The 18,537-nt window shown below is 50.8% G+C and overlaps 1 long non-coding RNA gene across 1 annotated transcript; it reads right to left on the reverse strand.

Annotated features, from left to right (window-relative positions):
• Positions 1–948: 948 nt before the first annotated feature.
• Positions 949–16,529, reverse strand: LOC109551562 (uncharacterized). Its single transcript, XR_012334292.1, has 3 exons — positions 7,468–16,529; positions 3,882–4,064; positions 949–3,185 (listed from the first exon to the last, which is right to left on the reverse strand). It is a non-coding gene; the product is annotated as an uncharacterized lncRNA (long non-coding RNA).
• Positions 16,530–18,537: the final 2,008 nt, after the last annotated feature.

Raw genomic sequence — 18,537 nt, forward strand, 5'->3', positions numbered from 1 at the left:
ACCAATTTACATTCCCACCAACAGTGCAGGAGGGGTCCCTTTTTTCCACACCCTCTCCAGCATTTATTATATGTAGGCTTTTTTTTTGCGGTACGTGGGCCTCTCACTGTTGTGGCCTCTCCTGCTGCGGAGCACAGGCTCCAGACACACAGGCTCAGTGGCCATGGCTCACGGGCCCAGCCGCTCCGCGGCATGTGGGATCTTCCCGGACCGGGGCACGAACCCGCGTCCCCTGCATCAGCAGGCGGACTCTCAACCACTGCGCCACCAGGGAAGCCCTATATGTAGGCTTTTTAATGATGGCCATTCTGACTAGTGTGACAGGCATCTCTCATTGTAGTTTGGATCTGCACAAAATATAATTCTTTATAAAAAGGGGGTGCATGGTCATATAAGTATGGGAGCTGCCTGACATTATATTGTCTTCTTTGGAAATTCCTAGGCACATTTGCATAAGACTCTGAGAGGCACTGAGTAAAAGAAACACATACAACTTGATTTAACTCAGTGCTTCCCAAGTTCGTTAGATCTGAAAACTTTTCTCCAAATAACATCACTGAACAGCCCGCAAAACTAAGGTCGCGCAGCAGAGCACTCTGGGCAGCCTAGCCCACAGCGTGAGCACCTAGTAGGTCCCTGTACATCTGCCTTCCTTGGTTTGGGTCTCATCCCCAAGTGGAGGGCTGGACCTCTGGGGCTTCTGTCTGCTAAACACACCCATTGACACAGTTTCTAGTGAGGACCCAAAGTCTAAGGAGGGACAGTAAGGCTGTGGCTGGGGCCAAGAGGAAGACACACGGGTGTCAGGCCACCACCCCTGGCCCAGCTTGAGGTTGGTGTGTGTTCACAGGAAAGGGACACCACAGGCCGTCACGTGTGTGTCTGTGTGTGTGTGTGCATGTAGGATGTGCCCGGCCATGGCACTGGGAGGCCAGGACTCAGTGCCTGCTGTGGGGTCAGCACACACACACACACACGTGCACACACACACGCACACACACGCACACACACACGTGCGCAACACCTCGGGGAAACTTCCAGGGTTTAACACAGATGAGTTTTTGGCACGTGCAGTTGAAATTTAGAGTCGATCGAGGAAGGAATCAGGACGACAGACCAGGAAAGGGAAAGAAGTGGTGTCTGCCTGGCGCTTGTTTTCCTAGAAATGAGCATGAGGGTCTCACAAAATGACGGCAGGGTGGATTCCCAGGACACGGAACAAGGGGATCCCAGAGACTCTGGCTCCGCTGGGCTCACTGCACAGACAGGTGAGGGCGAGGGGTTCCTCCCGCTGCCCCACCAAGGGGACAGCAGCTGCAGACACGGGTGACACGTCGAGGACAGACGCTACAGGCTGTCCGTGTTTCTCGGCTTCTTTTTTTTCCGTACATTTCTACGGTCTTAGACGGTTTCACATTTGTTCCCTCCTGACCCCTCCTCATGCTTTATTCTTTGAACATATTCTTCAGTGAGCTGATAGTTTTGAATGCCCAGAAGTAAAAAAATAAATTCTTAACTTTACACTGTTCTCCACCAGGCTTAAATCTAAAACTACTAATCTGATCTCTGGCTCCTACAGGAAATGTGGAAAGAAATGTGTTTCCAAATATTTATAGGAAAACCCTCACTCACCTCACGTTTGTGCCAGGCCCTGTTTCTGCCTCTGAGAGTTTTCATGAATAAAACAGACCCAAATCTCTAACCTGTGGAACCAACATTCCAGTACAGGGCGTTAGCTCTGTAAACAGCAAATATCGCAAAGAAGTGAATTATGTTGCCTGCTGGAATCGTGCTTCTCAAACCTCAGTGTGTCTGCAGGTCCCCGGGGGCCTTGCTCAATGCAGACTCAGGTTCAGTAGGTCTGGGCGGGGCCTCCGAGCTCCCAGGGATGCTAACGTGCCCATCCTGGAAGCACACCTTTAATGCAGAGTACGAAGGTGAGCGCAGCACGCAGTGGGGGCGGGGGTGCAGGGGTGAGAGTCTGGCCTCACTCGGAATGGGGGAGGAGAGAAGGACGCAGGAGACCAGGCGGGAGTGGCGATGAGCAGGCCCAGGCCGCGGAGGCACGTGCAGTCCACGAGAGAAGCTGTGGTTTTCTGCCAAAAGAAATGGGAGCCAGGGAAAATTCTAACAGAGGAATGCACACATTTTACCAGCGTCCCTCTATTTGTTTAAAATAGGCTGAGTTGAACAAGAGTGGAGGCAATTATCGTTGCCTTTATCCTTGGGGAGGGTGAGGCATCCTCCCCCTTCGCCCCGCGTCCCCTCCCCCCAGCTCCCAGGGCACAGGACGCTGGAGGCGGATGCGGTCACGGAACCAACGAGTGGCCTGGACCAGGTTCGGGCATCAGGCAGCAGCTCCATAGCCGTGGACGGGTGCAGTGGCTTGTCGGCCGTGAGCATGGGAAACACTGACTAGGCTGCCCTTCCCTGTAGCACACGGGCCGGCTTGGTCCCGCTCGCTGGATGAAGCATTTCTGTGTGTGTCACCTGCCTGAGGCTCAGAGCCTGGTACGACTGGCTCTGTTTGGGTTCTGCTTCTGGTCCAGGGAAATGTCTTCTTGATGTTGAGAAATGCTATCTCAAGGCAACTTTTCTGATGTGTGTTTGGAGCCTAGGGGCTAGGGCACCCCCTCAAAGAGGCCGCATGCAAAGCCGTCGGGAGCAGACATCTCCTACCCCAGTCTATGCTCAAACAGACTTAATTTTCCAAGCACAATGATTTGTGTTCAACAGAAATCTGAGTCTGCAGTTTCCATCCACTGGTGGTGGTACGTCCTGCAGCCGCATAATGTCTTTATACTCAAAGCACATGTGCTAAAGGGGAGAAACTCTAACATGATTCTTCCCAGTCACATCACAGGCTCACAGACATGAGGACTGGTCTCCTGTTTACACCTCCCGCTATCAGTGAGGCATCAGAGAATGGAAGTCGTTTTCGTAGGATCACACAAGTGGGTGGTGGCAGAACCAGGACTAGAGCCCAAGTCCCTTGCTTTGCCCGTAAGTCCAAAGCCAGAGGGGCTCTGACGCCACGAGGTGGGCTTGTGTGATGAGTCATGGGCAGCGCAGATCGAAACCACGTGGTTCAGTGTCCCCATCGCTCAAACCCTTTTTCACAAGGTGCACTTGCTCTGCAGGCATTTTTCACTCTCTCGATGTGGTAAGTGAAAGAAATATCCTTACTGAAAAGAAATCAGAACTTTGTTTAGAAATAAACTCCCAAAACAATAGTAGGGAAATTTCAAGTTAGTGAGTATGTGTTAAGCTATTTCATTATTCCTTAATTGGATGAAAGAGTTTGAAAGGTACCTGCTAGAATAAAACCACTGATGTCTACTAATTTCATGTTTCCAATTGGCATAGAGATATTAGTTCAACTCAGCAAATTGCTCTATGTAAAGAAGTGTTCTTTACTATCGGATGTAAAGATTTTGACTACCTATATCTTACATTTATATGGTCCTTAAACTTTTTCAGACTAGTTTTCATTATATTTTTATCCTCCTTTAACCTATAAAATCTTCTGAGATAGACACTATTTGTTTCGTTACCCCCTTTTAAAAGACGAGGACACGAAGTCCTGGAAAGAACACATGACTCATTTTAAGACAGTGCATCTAGTTAATGTCAGTCTCCTACCTCCCACTTGGGCAATCTTTCCAGAAGACACAAGTTCTACAAGATCTACAAGGTCAGGTCCTGTCCTACCTGTTTCAATGTTGTCTCAGATGCTGACACCAAATAAAAAGAATATTGTATAAGAACACAGGCCCCTGCTGAGACTGTGCTTGGCGGTTAAGATCTACAGCAAAAGTGGTTTCACCTCCTTATCATCTGGGATCGCTCATGAATGCCCTTACATTTTACTGAATACTTACCCTGTGTGTCCACTGCTTTGACTGGGATCGGGGTACCTGGAGGAGTTGGCTGGGTTCTCTGGGCTCCCCGTACCAGCCTCTTGAACCTGGCCGTGTGCCGTGAACTTGCACAGACCCTCCTGGATCCCTGTGACCAGCGCCTCCTCTCGCCTTTCTCCTGAGTGCCTGATGGTCCACGCAGCCCTGCAGGTGATGCAGGACAGGTTCCAGTGAATGACGATTTCATAGCCCAAGCTTGTCTCAATAGCTTGCTCGACAGAGAATTAAATTCTATTAGCTCCAATTTTTTCCGCACTGCCCTCTGGCCCTGAATTTTTCCTGGTCCCTTCAAAGAGGTAGGTCGGCCCTGCTCCTCTGGGCATTTAACTATGTGCCTGGATTTTCACTCATGACCCTCTCACACATCACTGATACTTCAAGGTGACGAGTCAGGTAAGAAGCCTCAAGAATTAATCCAATGGTGAACCCAGGAAGAAAGAGTTACAATGGTCCCAGGAATCTCTGGAAATCTTACAAGTATTTCATGAGACCAAACATTCCGAAATCATACTGACAAAATTGCAGGAGAGTTCATTGCTGTCCAGGGCTTTTTATTCTCGCCTAGAAGCTGTAATGAGGTAGAGTTCACATACAATAAACCACACATATCTCAGCTGTGCAATCGGATGTTTTGACCTATGAATGTACCTGGGAAACTGTCACCGCAATCAAGAAAATGAACATGTCTATCACACCCCGAAGTTTCCTCATTTCTAGAATTTTATGTAAATAAACCACGCAACGTGTCTTCTTCTTTGGTCTGTCTTCTGTCAGCCGGCATAATTATTGTGGATTTCTCCACTTCGCTGTGGACAGCAGCACTCATTTTATCACTGAGTAACGCTGCAAGCGTGCCATGGTTTATTTCCCGTCCAGCTGCTGATGGGTACCAGGGCTGTTTACAGTTTGGGCCTCTTCCAAATAAAGTTGCTATGACTGTTTGCGTACAAGTCCTTCATTCTTTGGGGGGAAGTGCTGGGAGTAGACAGCTGTCGGAAGGTGGCATTAGTAAAGTAACTGACAAGCTGGTTTCCAATGTTTTGGCACCATTTTGCATTCCACCAGCTGTGTACGAGAGTTCCACTTCCTCACATCCTCTTCCACCTCTGGCCTCATCAATCTTTTCACTTCCAGCCATTCTAATAGGTGTGTAGCAGTAGCTACGCGCTGGCTTTATCTTGCATATAGGGCTGTGTTTAAAATGTAATTTAGAACACAAGTTCTGCGATCATCATCTATACTACAACGTACATATACCTCTATGTGTCATTCAATGCCTTGCAATTCTGTTTTGTCATCTAAGACTTAAAGATATGAACACCCTACTTCTTCTCCGAGCAGAGTCAAGGGAAGTGTAAAATGTTTGTGGTCCCATGATCGGACACACTGACCCTTCCTCACCTGCCCTCAGGTGTGGAGTCTCACGTGTGCTCCTGCAGCTCCCAGCTCCGCCGGGCGCCCCAGACTTGGCCAGCGCGTGTGGGCAACAGCAAGGCCTCTTGCTGGGGTTTGGCTGCTGGCCCCCTGAGCCTGTTCTCTTAATCCTTCACGAGCCCTTGCAGATCCTCACAGGTGGCTGCCATTACTCCAGCCTCACTGTCGGCGTCCTGCACCCTCAAAACCGCAGGGAAGTCTTGGGTGGGGTTGGGGAGCTGACTGTCTCCTCCAGACGTACCCTGGTAAAGGAACCCCAAAGCAGCGCTTGGGAAAATCTCTGTTTTTACCTAGAGCCCTCTCACCTTTGAAAATACACACTCCTTATTTTCTTTCTGATGAAAGCCGAGGTTCGGATTGCTTCAGTGATTGGCCCAAGATGAACTCATGAGAAGATCATAGGCACAGGAAATAAATCCAGCATGAAACTCATTCCACTAAATAGCGCCCTCTTGTTCCGTGTTTGTGTATGTGTAGACACGTCCACACAGGTATTAAAAGTTGTGTGCAAGTGAGGCGTACCTCTGAAGCACGTGGTGTTCTTATAACACATTTGACACAAGGCAGCGAGGTGATTATCATGCCATTTCATTCAAATAAAATGAATAATTCAAAACGAGTAATCAGTTTTGTCATTCTGATTAGAAATAATTGATAAAAACTGCTGAAGTTAAGTCATGGAAAATAAAACGAACCTTCAATTAGCGACGTGTCAAAGGCTGAAAATGCAATTAATAGTAAATACACGTGTTGAAAACCATCGTTCTTTTATTTTTCAATACCCTCCCTGAGCAGGTCTTGAGTAACATTTTTCTTTCTGAGAAAAGAAAGTCCCTTTTTATTATACTTAGTATTAGCTGTACTTACTATAAGTGATGAAATGAAAAGCCCTATTTTTATTGTTGGGAAATCTAGTACAATAACACCACTGAGAGCTCACATAGCAATTCGCGATTTTCAGAACATTTTGGCAACAAGAATTATCTGAAGTCTTAAATAAAATAATCGTGTATCTTGCAGAGCTCTGAAATTTCTAGGATGAACAAAGTGGGTGACGGAAGCCAGTAGTTAATTTTCCAGAGCTGTGACGGGTGGTTTTATTGGAACGTGGGCTTTTCAAACCCAGAGGTATCCTCACATCGTGGCATTAGTGGAGTTTAAAGAGAGGGTGCAGCTTAGCGATTAACGAACGGAATCAAGGAACACAATGTCACCTCGCTCACTCGGGGAACCTTTGTAGCACCCACTGAAATGTTCTCTCAACGTGTGGTCTGAGCATCAAAGAAACCAGAGCCTCCCAGGCAGCTTGAGACTTCTGATGCTCGGTCTCTGTTTCCTCTGAGTCAGTGTCTGGGGGGCCAGGGAAGATGCCTTTAAACATCTCACCAGGTGCTCCCGTCCTGCTGGAGTGTGGGAGCCCCACTGCGGAGGGCATCCTTGCTCAAAGTGTCACAGACACAGATAGGGAGATGCAGCAGCAGCCGGAGGAGAAGGGTGGTGGCTTTGGGCAGACACCGCGGGACACCTATCAATATTCTAGAGTGACCTGGGGCTGGCTCGCAGGTGATGCGCTCCCTCCTGTGGCCTGCAATACCGTGTCAGTGCTTTAGAATGGTTCCCCACGGTGCAATTTCTCCATCTGAAAACCAGAGTCACATACACAAGGACCACAGTTCCAGCCCGAGCCCCTCAGTCAAAGCACACTGTACGGTCACCAAGAGCTGTGTCATCGTCACACCCCTGGGCCCTGGGAAAGCCTCTCAGACTCGCTCACCGTACACCTGGCCAATGGTCTTGGACGGTCGGGCCCTGTGAAGGCTCAGGAAACTGTATCAGTAAGACATTTCTGTTCTTCTCTTTTTCTCTCTCTTATACTAAGTGAGAAATTATTTAATTCAATTCAACTTGGTACCCACTAAGAGCTTAGCACTTACTTAAAAATTTTCATTTATTTTATTCAGAAAACAATAACCGATAACAGCACTGAGAGCTGACGTCAATGGCACCCCGGCCGCTGGGCCATTTGACTCCTGCTGTGTTGAATCGTCTTCACAACCCTGTGGGGAAGGCACCGTAATCAACCTCCTTTGTACCTTATTCGGCGTGTACTAACCTCCATCGTAAGGGGACAGAGGCTTGAGGAGCTAAGTTACAAGGTCGTAGATCTTGTGAGTCTTGACCCGGGCCGGCGCCGCCTCTAGCACAGATGACAGGCAGGTAGCCGCCAGGTTCTCCCTTGGGGCTCCTTCTGTAGAAATAGTTTGCTATTCAATACACATTATGTGAGAATCGACCATGTGCAAACCTGTGGGACAAAGCCCGGTAAACCTTCCTCAAACAGAAGGGACTGGGCTACAGGTCGGGCGTGGGAAGTCAGTGTGGCAAGGAGCCCGGCCCTCCAGGCGGAGACGCGAGGGGAGACACAGCTGCTCGTAAGTGACTCTAAGTCAAGGGCAAAACATGCCACAGAAATGACACTGAAATTTGCTGTGAGCATTTGGTAAAGTGAGAAATGAATCCTGATCTGCAGACAGAGACTACAGCAAGCCCGAGGACGTTCCATTGAAACGATGCAGAAAGTGACCTGAACGTCTGGCATCGGAGCAATTAGATAAATTGTTAATCGCCCGCTCAGTGTAACATAAGACAGCGATTTTAAATGATGCCACAGCAGAGGAGGTCTATTGGTGTGGAAAGACGTGCACAGTCCAAAAGCAGAAAACAAAACAAAGTAAAAATATCAGGTTACACGAGATTAGGTTATACATCATCTATTTTTGAAAAATAATAGATATACACACATATAAAGGTACACATGATAGGCACGTATGTTCTTATGAGCACAAAATACACGTGAGGTTCATATGTGTTTGTATACATATTAAAGTCACACATTACACACCTGTGTTTGTGTGTCTATGAAAGGCACAAGTGACTTGCATGTGTGTTTGTACACATGGGAAAGACACATGTAATGTATGTGTGCCCCTGCAAGCATGTGAAAGAACCGTCAGAGGTACCTGTGTGTTTGCTGCACTTGGAAGACACACAATGCATGTATTTATATGTTTATATATAAGACACATAAATGTACATGTCTGCATGCACAGGGAGGCACATGTGATGGACTCTTTGGAAAGTGTGGAATTTGCCATTTCTACCTGATCTTTCCTAAATGGAAATTTAGGAAGTAGAAATCCTTTGTAAGGCCTTTCCTCCTCCAGCACAAGACACACACACACTCTCACACATGCACTTTTACACTCACACACATATGCACACACACACCACACGCACACACACTCTCACAGACATACACGTTCACACTCACATACACACACACCCTCACATACACACACATTCACACACACACACCACACACGCACACTCTCACATACACACACTTGTACACTCACATACACGCACAGTCTCACATACACACACTTTTACACACACGTAAAGACACACTCTGTCTTACACACATACACACACACGCCATACTCACAGCCTGACCAAGATAAACCAGGTTGGGGTGTGGAGACAGGGGGTTCCTGGGAGCTTTGCAGGCACAAAGTGTCTTTCTTCCCCCTCCAGCTGATTTTAAGATTTTCTCTTTATCTTTGGTGTTTAGAAATTTCACCCTGAATTTGCCAGATGTGTGTTTTTTTAAATCTTGATTTATGATACACTAAGTTTGGGCCATTGGTTGACCCTCCATCATTTGGAAAATTCTCACCTATTATCTTTTCCAATATTTATCCTGCATTATTCTATCTCCCCTCTCTTGGGACTTCTCTGTCCTGGTCTTAGCTCATTTGATATTGTCCCTCAGATCTTGTGCACTTTGCTTCTTTTTTCTCCTATTCTTCTCGGTTTGGATAATTTTTGCCAGTCTGTCTGCTGCATCCAATCTATTGAAAAGTCTATAGATTGAATTCTTCATTTGTGCTATTTTTTATATCTAACATTTCCATCTGTCCCTTTTTTGTCTCTATGCTGAAATTCTCCATCTGTTCACACATACTGCCTACCTTTTCCACTACATCCTTTAACATATTTATCACAGTCATTTTAAAGTCCTTCTTATTTTGAAGTCCAACATTTGGATTTAGTGTAGATGTAATTATAGTTACTGTTTTCTCTCTTGACTGAAGGTCATATTTTCTTCCTTTGTTGCCTGTATTGCAATTTTTATCATGTGCCAGGCATTGTGTGCAAAACAGAGTAGAGACTGTAGTAAACATTTGCCGCAGAAAAGGACAGACCCTTCTTCTTCCAGGCTGCATGACGGGTGCTGAATCAGTCTCATCTGCAGTTGAGCTGGGTCTGAGTTTTGTTGAAACTTTAGTGACATTCAGTTCACCACTTGTTTCTAGTTTTTGTTTCGTTTTGTTTTGTTTGATTGTATAATTTAATGACGATATAAACAGCATAGTTTTGTTCTTTTTCCTTTAAAAAGACTAAAGCAAAAATGATTTAAAGCTAACGAAAACTACTGTGACATCAGTTTGACATTCAAAGTTTGTTTCTTAGCAAAATGGCCACAGATATTTTGACTTGATACAGAGTATATAATATAAAGACTTTTAGACCTAAAAATCTTCAAACATTATTTGAATTTAGCAAAACATAAGCAAAATTTTAATATCAAAGTGCTAAACAGTACTGCCTTAAAAGTCACGGCAAATGAACCATAAAATAACTGCATGGGAAGTAACACCTACTTATGTTAAGTAAGTAAGTGTTACACTTACTTATTGAACAAATGGTTAATAAAAAGACACATTATAAATATATATATGTAACCTGCTGTATTTATATATATATTTGTTTATTTAATTTCTAATTGGTGTACCCGAGTTCACTGTGAACACCCCGTTTAAGTACTCTGTAACGCAGCTTCCAGGAGCTGGTGGTCTTGCAATAAATACAGCCAAAGCTATAACAAATGCCTTTGAGGAAGGGGGTCGCAACTTCTCCCCAGCACAACTCAGTGCCTGAGTCCCGGCAAGACTCTGGGGTCTCTTCCTGCTGCACGGCTCAGCCGTCGGCCACGTGAGGTGTGGGCGTCTTCTCTGTGCCAGCTCTTTGGCTCACTGGGAATCCCTGCTGGCCTCCAGTCCCACTCACGTCTTCCTGTTCTTCTCTCCACCTGCTGCCTTGCCCCGGCCTTTGGACGTTCATTGCCGGACACGGGGGCCCACAGGGATTTCTCTCGGCTCTCCCGCCTTGTCCTGCGCAGTCAGCAGGCTGCGGCCTTGTACTTGGGCCTGGATGGAAGGCTGACCCATGGTGTCTCGGAAGGGCTACGTGCTTGGTTTGACCCTTGCCGGCAGTGCTGAAATTCTTTATACTCTTATCTTTGAGCTTGTGCTTTGTAAGTGACGTCTGATGGGCTCATGGTGTGCGCACCATGGAGAGACACTGGGCAGCTGTGCAAACACGACAGGCCCAGACCTGCCAACGTGGGAAGCAGTGTGGGCGCCGAGGCATCGGCCGGGGGCCCAGGCGCACGCTGCAGGGCCATCCAGGGCGCTGGAAGGCGGCCAGGTCAGAACACAGGCCCAGAATGGCAGTGGCAATGGTGGCAGCAGCAATGGAAGCAGCAGTGGCCATGGCTGCAGGAGAGGGCAGGGGCCTGCCCAGGAGCCGCTGGGCCCCGAGGTGGGAGGCCGGCTCGTCTCTCCGTCTGTAGGTCCCATCTCGGTGGCATCTGCACAGACACTCACCCTGTGGCCTGACCACCAGGACAGGAAGGGCTGGCGCTCAGGAAGGAAACTCTGTCAGTAAATCATTACAGAAGGAAAGCGCGGACACTGCGATCAGGTGGATCGGGCGCTAATTTAACAATCTCCGTCCAGAAGTACGTTCTACTGGGCAACCCGCCCGTAAGTCGTGCTCTGACGCAGACCATCAGCATATGCGCTTGTCAGGCTTGAGCGCCCCGGCCAGCCGTCTTCCTGCCGGCATCTGCCTGCATCTCCTTTCTGCTTCCGCCTCCCGTCCCCTCCCTCCCCTCCCCATGTCCTCCGGCTTCCAGTTATGACACACTTTTTAAAAGTCTGGGAGCTTTGTGGCCCTCACTTAGGGTCACCCCCGGAGCTCAGGAAACTGGGGGAAAGTGTCCTTAGTGTTCACGTTGGGATCCTCACACCGGGATGTGGGGAGCGGCAGGCATAGGCCAAGAGAAGGGGGCCACTTGATGAAAGAACCTTAAAGAGACCACAGTCACCCCGGAGCCTGGCACCGTCACCCCTCTGCCAGCAGCCACCCCCCCTCCTTCCCCCACTCTCTGGCTTTCTTCTTTGACGTTGCCTTCAGTGTTTATTTTAGCCCATTTAAAGTGTTGGTGGCTGGGGGGGTGGGGAAGGCAGAGATGCTGGCCAAGTTGTGCTCAACCTCCGAGACCCAGCTTGGCAGCCACGCCCCGGGTCCCCCAGGCCCAGCCCGACACTCCCCGTCCCGCGATGCTGCCGCCCTAGGCTTCCCTGGCTCCTGACCCTCTGATCCCAGGGGCAGGAGAGGAAACAAACGTCTACAGATTCAACGAGGAGCTTAGCTGCTTGGGGTGCCCTCGCCCTTCCCCATCTGAGAAGGGTTTGGAATGGAGGTTTCAAGGCTTTAGGAAAAGAGGATTTAGGCCCTTGGAACGATGCTGTCTTGTTCTCTTGTGGAAGAACCGGAGGGGAGAAGAAAGAACTTGCTGGAAGTTCCACAAGGCAAAGGAAAGAAGATTTACACACACACACACACGAGGTTTTTGGAAAAAATAAGCATAAATCATTTTCTGAAAGTGGATTTTTTTGGGGGGCAATTAGTTTGCTATAAGGTTAAGATGAGGGTGAAGAGATGTTATAAGGAAACAAGAGAGTGGAGAACGTTGTCAAAGACGGAAACTTCCTGAATGTTCTTGACGCCCCCTCACCCCTACCGACAGCTTGGCCTGTCCACCTAGACTGGCCCAGACCCCAGGCCACTCCTGGAGGTCACCTCCTGTGATGGGACCACCAGCCGCTCCCAAAGGCCTCCGGCCCCAGCCCAGCAGCGGTGTGGCCGAGGGCCCGCGGGGGCAGCCGCGGAAAGGGCGTCGTTCCCGGGTCTCCTCCGAGCCTTTCCTTAGGGGCACCTTGGTACACCGGTGCCTAGGCTCCAGCTCCTCTCTGGGAATGAGCGAGCTACTCCAGCAGCAGCTGATTCGCCAGCTACCAACCCGCGAGTCTCTCCTCGTTCAAGGCTGGCCACGCTGCTGGGCTCCCGCTGACAAGGCACAGGCGGACGCCCCCTGCACAGCCGCATCCGCAGCAGCTCCGAGCCCGTCCACAGGGAGGGTCACGGAGCCACGCTGGGCGGGGGGTGTAACCTGGGCCACATCGAGACCCCCCGACCTGGGACGGAGGTCCGTGTGCTCCTGGAGCCCAGGGGTCCTTTGAGGGCGGGGCTGTGTCTTCTCTGTGTTTCTCTGGCACCCAACTCGGTACCTGAAATGGCAGGAGCTCAATAATGAGGACGAGAGAGAGAGAGAGAGAGAGAGAGAGAGAGAGAGAGAGAGAGGGCAAAGGATGGGAAGGGCAGTTAGGACGTGGGGAGAGAAGGCACCGTCCTGGCCCAGTGGCCTCGGGGAGAGCGGGGTTCTGCCTCTAACTCGAGGCCCTGCCTTCAGAGCACGGACGGCGGTGGAACCAGGACGCCTGTTCCCTGCCTGCAGGCCTGTCTCTCCCCTGTTTCCTCCAGAGCAATGACCAGGCGACAGCCTCCTCCCGTGATGCCCCAGGGAGATGGAGCTGGCCAGTTCCAGCCGGCACTGAGTCCGGGCTCTGACATCCCTTCAGCCTGCTTGCCTTAGCCTGAAACACGCTCCCAGCTCACCCCCACCCCGGTGAGGGAAGCAGAAAGGCGAGTCCAGATAATCCCAGCAATGATGCCGTGACGACACTTCAGCGGGGCCCGATGGAGACACGGGTTTCGAATCTCCAGGATCCAGAAGATGATACACAAGTGGCGGTTCACTCTCTGCCCAACAGGAGAAGCTACCTTGCCTGCTCCTCCGTTCAGGAGGCTCTGCAAGCGACAGGGCTGCCCTTCCACGTGCTCTCCGTAGACGGAGCGTCCGTTTGTTCCCGGAAATTGAGCGGTTTGGAGAAGGCTTGATTCAGTCTTGGTCCTTTCTCTTGATCATGAGATACCTTACGCACCTTCTTACTATTAGGCAGTTCCTTGTGGGGGGGCAGGGATTGTGTCAGTCTTGCTGGACACCGAGCCCCTAACCCCAGCTGTGCAGTGGGTCCCAGGATAGAAGAAATTGTGAATGTTGCAGGACAGTTCCGAGTCTGATTGAAAAAACCGGAAAGGGCATGGATTTTCTAAGTGAGGCAGGGAAGGTGGGGTGGGGGGAATCCAGGACCCAGGACTAATCACAGGGCCTTGTCTCGCCCCTCAGTTCTGGCTGCCGGTACCCGGACCTCAGAACCTCCCTGAAGCCCACACCATGCGCCAAACCCTCCCACATGTCACATCTGTGACACTTGTGTTGTTTTTCCTAGAATAAGCTGGCACGGGACCGGAGGCGATTCAAATCAAGCCTGGGAAAGAGTTCTCTTCCTCCTGAAAGGCTGGCTGACGAGGCCACGAGGAGAGAGCAGGAAACACCGAAATAACGCTGCTCTCAGCTTCCCCGCACCTTTCGTCTGAGGGTTTCAAAGCGCTCCCTGAATTTCCATCACATTTTCATGATGACACGTCTTATGGCAGGTAGGGAACTAAACCTTCGCCCCTGCTGTTCCACATATGCACCTCACACACATGCCGCTGGCAAAAGTCACTGACTTGTCCCCAAAGCGCTTCTTTCCTCTGTGTTCCCCGTGGCAAATGCCCACCAAAGCTGGCATCATCGGCGTCCAGCTGTCCACCCCCCGCCCCCCGCATTGGTTCCATTCCCAGGGCTGCTTCTCTCCAGCCCTCACCTCCCTGGGCTGTTACCCACGTCCTAACTGGAATTCCCACCTCCTCCGCCAGCCTCCACTCTGGTCCTTGGGTGTCTTCCTTCAAGGCCAATGTGATGACGGCCGCCCTTGGCCTGAAGCCCTTCAGAAGCCCTGCCTTCTGTCGTGGGCGAATTCAGACTCCTTGTCACATCGCACAAGTCCCTCCAGGATGTGTCTCTGCGGCCACCCTGTCATTCCTCAGCTGCTTCCCCACGACACGCTCTTGCAAGTGAGAACAGGCACACACGCACATGCTCACACGCATACATACACGCTCACACACACGCTTACACATGCTCACAAACATACGCACTCTCACACACACATGCTCTCCTACACATTCCCACACTCACACACGCACACACCCCTACACAAGTTTCAAGCCCATAATCCCCTGAGCTCGCCACGCGGATGGATTCTCCCCTCCCCCTGGGCCTGCCCACTCCCAGTTCCCCCTCTGTCTTTCCCCATCTTGCAGGACGCAGCCCGAGTGGGACTTGCTCCAAGGGGCCTCCTGTCTCTCCAGGAAAACTCATTCATTCTCTTTTGTGCCAGCGATGGAACGTGCGGTTGTTTTGTTTCCATCACTTACCGTCCCGTGTGACAGCGACGGGGTTGGATCCACAGCCTTTACTAGACGGAGGCTTCCTCTGAGGGCGGCCGAGGCTGACTCATCCTCACGTGCCCGGCACACGGCAGAGCCTCCGCGCGTGTCCGAGGGCCTCGATGGATCAGAAGTGGGACCCAGGGAGATGGCACACCTCACGCCAAGGGCAGAGACAGAAGAGTGGGCTGCAGCCAGGAGTCCAGTCCGTCCAGACACTTCGTGAAGATGGAACTCTTATCTTTACGTAACTACTTCAGACAAACACCCCGTAGGAATGATGACTGGAGGGGACTGACACCAAACTTGAGGACACTTTCTAGAAATGCAGCTGGGGGAGGGGAAGGTGTCAGGATGATCCCATGAGTCAGTGGGGCTCGAAAGTATCTTTCGACAAAGGCTATTTACCCACCCATAGGGTAGGCTCTAGTCTCACAACCTATGAAAAAACAGGTGACTCACTGATGGGAGAGCTTAATGTCAGGGAATGAATTTGTGGCCAGTGGGCCAGGGTGAGGAGTTGTGTGGCAGGTTACACGAAGAGGCAGCTTGGAGGGTGAGACAGGGACTGGGGTCGGGGCCTGAGGATGCTGTCCTCCGGACTGGCCGACCGGCAAGCTGGACAGGATAAGAAGCCTCTTTGCCTCTAGAATTTTAGAGTGGAAGAGATAGGAAAACGATGTACTTCAGCGTTTCTCATCCAGAGTGTCAGAATGCCCCGGGACTCCTGATCAAGTATGAGAAAGGGTAACGTCCACTACAAACTAGGGAGTGTGCTCCCCCCGGGCGATTGGATCACCAATGCTGCTGAATTACGGTGTGTCCACCGTCGACGTGGATTCCAGCAAAAGAAACAGGAAAACCACAGGTTTAGCCCAATTGCTTCCTTCTAAGAAGGAAGGAACTAAGGGCCAAACCCCACTGTTCCCCTCCTGCTGGGTCCCAGGGCTAAGCTAGGTCTCAGGGCTCCAGGTCTGCAGCCCGCGGTCCGCTCAGTCCTGTGGGCTGCTCTTAGCGTCACTATTGTTATACCCCGCAGATGTAACACGAACGACCCTGAACTTTAACAAAGTGCTAAAGGTTTGGGGTTTGGGATCCTGAAATTCCTTTAGGACCCATCTGCTTTCTGTGCTAATTTAATAACGTGAATAACAGTAATTGTTGTCTTTGTGTGCGTGCGTAATTATTATTGCTAGGGTAAAGATTTTAACCTACAGTACATCTAAAACGGTGATCCTCAACTGAGGGCATTCTGCACCCTCCCACTCTCACCCACACCCCCGCGCACTTGCCAACGCCCGGAGACAGTTTTGATCGATGCAGCTCAGGGAAGAAGTACCACGGGCATCTAGTGGGCAGAGGCCAGGGACGCTGCTAACACCCCACAGGGCGCCGAGAGGACCCACAGCAAAGAACGATCCAGCCGCAAATGTCAGTTGTGCCCAGATTGAAAAACCCTCGTCGGAAACAAACACCTCGTCCTGAAACAGGGTTCTGTCTCCTTGGGGGCAAGTGGGTTCCGCAAGAGCGCCTCCTCTTCCTGGATAGACCCAACCCTTTGAGTAATCTTGGCCAGAGGAATGGAAAAGGTTTCCAAATAAATCCTCCCAAACTGTAGGCTCATTCCAAGGTGCGTAGGTGGGAGTGAAGCCACAGCCTGTTTTCAGGAACTAATCCCCAAACCGCCCAGAGGAACCAAACCAGCAGGAGAAACTGTCCTCCAGCGAAAGGTGGGGCTGCGAGGACCTGAAAGGAGAGGGACCAGCTCTTCCAGCCTCAGAGAGCCTGGAGGAAGGTCCTGGCCCCAGTCCTGGGGAGGGGAGGGGCCGAGCTGGGGGTAGTAGCTGGATGGGGGCTTTGATCCAGTAGCTGTCACTTTGACAACATCTCCCCACTGTTGCCCCTCTCCCTGCCGTGACGTGGACGCTGAGATGACAGAGATGTTCAGATTCTGTTTACAGGGAAGCTATTGATAGAAAGTGGGTGATACTGTACACAGCACTGCTGCACACCCAGAGGTTCCCATACACTCGCCCCTTTGCCCATCAGCGTTCTTTTCCTTGGGTTTTGCAACCCCAGAAGTCAGGGACGGTGACAGTTCACCTGACAGAGCCCCTGGCAGAGTCCTGCTTGCATGCGTGCCGAGCGAGCGTGTGGTAACGGTGATGGTGATGATGAACAGAAATGCACCGCAGGTTTCTCTCCCACAGGGACAGGTCTCCCAGGTGGTAAGTTCATCATACATCAAGTTCCCCTTAGACCCTACTTCTCAAGGGAGAAGAAAGAGGAAAAAATGCTTGTTGCTTCTTGTCATTTTAACAAGAAGACAGAGTTCTAGGCTTCTTGCCTTTAAACAACCAAAAATTAGATGAGAGTCGCCCTTCAAATGTCAGAATGGCATTTAGCCCGACAGCTCTCTCCTTGTCATGCGCAGGGAGCTGCGCTAGTCAAACCTGTCAGCGTGGAGTCAGTATCTCAGCCTTGGGTCACTGTGTCAAAGCTTTGAGCAAGTTGGAGAGAGAGAAGCCGGCCCGGGTGTCCTCTGACACCAGGGGACACCGAGGTGTCCCTCCCCACCATCACGTCTGGAAGAGGAGGGAGCAAGCCTGACATGGGAAGGGCCCGGGAGGGACGCCTTCAAGTGACTGCTTTGGGGAGACCCTAACGCCTCTGCTGTGATGGGTTCAGAGACAGAACGAGGGGCCATCCGTCCGGGGAGCTTCTGGGGCTCCAGGAGCACTGAGGCCTCGCTGGGATAGAGTGGGATTGTGTGTCAGTTACCACTTTCCACGTGGACTCCTGACACAATCTGGGGCACGGACACTGGGTTCACTGCTGCCGAGGAAGCCACGATTGATGGAGATTCGCCAACAGTCCAGGCAAAGGGTGACATTCCTTTGGCGCAGGGGGAGTGCACACCTTCCCACCCTCTGACAGCCTCGCAGGATGGGAGAAGCAGCTCTCTGGGCCAGAGTTCAGGTGCCCCTGGGCCTTTGGCATCCACGGAGGCACCCGTGTTGCATCAGAACCGATGGTGCAGGAGAGAGTTGAGCTGAAAATGCAGAAGCTCTCTTTGCCACTTCCCCTGGGGTTCCAGACCCTCCCGACTGTTCTAGAGGCCCAGGCTCCTGCCTCCCGGGCAGGTACCCTGGCAGGTAACCTGGACGTTTCCCAGGCCGACGCTCCGGCGCCCCCTGCCCCCCACGCACCCTGCAGGTGTGGCCACCTGAGTCTCTCTCCCCTGAGTAACTAGGGTGGAACGACAGCACAAACCCAGCCCAGCCCTGACATCAGGCAGCCGAGAGTCGCCTCGAGCCAACAGTCAGAGTCAGCGAGAGTCATGGAAACGGCGGACGCAGCACAGTGCAGTGCTTTTTATTGGAAGCGCGTGATTTATTTCATTAGCCACATTTTAGGCCGTTTAACTTGTTTATGGCTGCCAGCAAATCGTGTGGTTTGGAGAATGACATCTAACGGATGCATGTAATAAATCCTTTACTTTGGACAAAACATAAAGGCTACATGATATTTATCTGTAAAAATTGCCGCCACTTCTAAATAAATGTTGGATTGTTATTTAAAGAACACTGTCAGGGGA

The sequence above is a fragment of the Tursiops truncatus genome, chromosome 10 (genome assembly GCF_011762595.2).
Source record: "Tursiops truncatus isolate mTurTru1 chromosome 10, mTurTru1.mat.Y, whole genome shotgun sequence".
Classification (NCBI taxonomy): domain Eukaryota; kingdom Metazoa; phylum Chordata; class Mammalia; order Artiodactyla; family Delphinidae; genus Tursiops; species Tursiops truncatus.